General features: G+C 56.6%; 1 pseudogene; it reads right to left on the bottom strand.

The window, feature by feature from the left end:
• Positions 1 to 675: 675 nt before the first annotated feature.
• LOC136499046 (protein DETOXIFICATION 56-like) lies at positions 676 to 2,153 on the bottom strand (annotated as a pseudogene).
• Positions 2,154 to 2,658: the final 505 nt, after the last annotated feature.

Here is a 2,658-nt window from a genome sequence, read left to right as displayed (position 1 = left end):
ACTGGTTTGATGAACAGTACGCGCGTGACTGAAACCAGCCGGCTGACTGAATGGGTTCAGACCAGCGAACACCACCATAGGTTGTGAGTGTTGCTGCACCAAACAAAACGCTGCTTCCTTTCAGCATCTGCAAATCGCACGCCGCCCCCATGCATGACGACGATTATTCAGAGCAGCTGTTGGCCGGGTTGCACATTGCACTTGCACTGATGACACGGCTTCTCTGCACATCTATCCACCCGAAAAAGGGCCAAAGCACCTGCCAAGTGCCAAGTCATTGCCGACCTTTAATTTCTGAAATGCCATCGTGCATGCCATTGCATTGCATTTGTTGGATGATTGGATATGCATCAATCACCACCACTCCAATCGAAGCCGCCTCTAGCCTCATGCTTATAAAGAGGCTAATGTGTGGATGCTTATCCAGGAGAGGAAAGAGGTTAGGGAGAAAGACTGGATTGGAAAGCTGGATGTTAGGCTGCCACCAAACAACTCATGTGCTCCTACTGTGTGAAATTAAAGGGAAACACCTCTTCTTGGTTGGTTCCTTTCACCTTCTCTTGTCTGGGTTATTATTGTACGAGTTAAATGCATGGGTGGTCTATCAACTTGCGCTCTAATTTTACTTAGGTCCATCAACTCTGAAAGTGGGTTTTTGGGTCCATAATCTTTGTTAGTGGCGTATTCCTAGCCCATACTCCTTTGTTTCAATTTTTTAACCAACGTGGTTGTCCATCGTGGCGTCCAGGTTGGATTTGGCGGGAGAGTGTCGGCCGCCCAGTCCATGCACAAGATGACCGTCACTAGCACCGCCAGGCTGACGGCGGCGCCCACCAGGAAGCTGGCCAGGAGTTCTTCCAGCCCCAGGCGGGCCTTGAAGCCGAGCGCCACGCCCACCGGCAGCGCCACCACGTAGAAGCCGCCCACAACGGCGTACATGCCCAGCAGCGGGCGCGCCATGCCCCGTACGATGTCGCCGCAAATGTTGAGCAGGAAGTTGACCACCTCCAGCAGCGCCATCACCTTCATGGCCCGCCCCACGCCGTCCTGCACCTCCGAGCTGCGGGTGTATATGCGCCCCCACGGCCGGCGCGCCGCCAGCATGAGCAGGCCGCCGCCAAGCCGCTCGCGATGGACACCCTTGCGGCGCGGCGTGCCAGGGCGGCGTCCCCGGCGCCCAGCTCGTTGGAGACGCACACCGACGCGCAGACGGACAACGACATCATGGCCGCGAACAGCAGGTAGTCGAAGTTGAGCGTGACGGCGACCACGCCCACCATGTTGCGCGCGTCGGGGAGGCACCCCGTGAGGAGCACCAGGATCTCGTAGGACCACCACTCGAGGCAGGTGTTGAGGCAGCAGGGGACGGCCAGACGGAGGAGCAGCAGCTAGTCGTCCGCCGTTGCTGGCTTCGTCTGCTGCTGCTGCTGCGGCTTGGTTGGCTGGCGGAGCTCGTGGGCGAGCACGTAGGCGGCGAGCATGAGCGCCAGGGCGAGGTCGCTGAGCCAGACAGCCGCGGCCACGCCCCAGACGCCCATCCTGGCGGAGAGCAACACGGTGAGCGGGATGTGGAGCACCAGCGCCAGAGCAGCGGCGAACAGCGTGGGCAGCGTCACCTCCTGCACGCTGAGGTAGGCCTTGAGCGGGTTGAGCACGGAGGTGACGACGAGGTCCGGGAGGAGGCAGAGCACGTAGGTCCTGGGTGTGTCCGCGATGTCGGGCTGCTGGCCGAACCGCAGCAGGACGGCATCGACGCGCGTCTAGAGGAGAGCGATGGGTACGGAGGCGGCGAGGAGCATGAGCGTGGCCCTGAGCAGCGTCCCACGTAGTAGGGCGACATTGTCGGTGCCGTGCGCCTGGCCGTAGATGGGCTCCATGGCGCTGTAGAGGCCATTGAGGACGGCGAAGCCGGTGACGTTGGCGAAGCTGTAGCCGAGCGTGCCGGCGGCCAGCTGGAGGTCGCCGAGGCGGCCTAGGAAGGTCGTGGTGACGGCCTGCTTGGCAAATCAGGTGAGGTTCATGTCGACAAGCAGGAGCGCGATGCCACGTTGGGCGCGCACCTCAGCCGCAACAGCGGCGAGGCCATGTTGCTGCTGCTTCGGTGTTGCTGCTGGTGACGGTGGTGTCGTCATGGCTGGTCGGCGGCCTGAGGAGCGAGGAGTGAGGATCGATGACGAAGCGAAGCAAAGCAAAGCAAATGTGTGTTTTCTGTGCGCGAGCAGATGGAGTTTGTTGGGGGTTACAATCCAACCTGGATGCCACGATGGATAACCACGTCGGTTAAAAAATTAAAATAAAGGGGTATGGCTAGGAATACGCCACTTAACAAAGATTATGGACCAAAAACCAGTTGATGGACCTAAGTAAAATAAAAGCATAAGTTGATAGACCACCCATGCATTTAACTCTTATTGTACTCACGCGATCCCAAAAGATCCCACCTTCTCTTGTTTGGGTTATTATTGTACTTACGTGATCCCAAAAGATCCCAAATTTAGATCGTTTTAGGATTCTATGTATCCAAACTTCTTAAATTTAGATTTATAATAAAAACACTTTTTAAACTTGGCCTTTTCTATCAGGAGCCGTTTGGATCCTTCATTTTGAAGGAATTGAAATCTACTTAATGAATTAGGCTACTTAACTTAGAATTTGACA

This window comes from Miscanthus floridulus, chromosome 13 (assembly GCF_019320115.1).
Source record: "Miscanthus floridulus cultivar M001 chromosome 13, ASM1932011v1, whole genome shotgun sequence".
Taxonomy (NCBI): Eukaryota; Viridiplantae; Streptophyta; class Magnoliopsida; order Poales; family Poaceae; genus Miscanthus; species Miscanthus floridulus.
The sequence above is the reverse complement of the archived record's forward strand: the minus strand, read 5'-3'. Positions and strand labels throughout refer to the sequence as shown.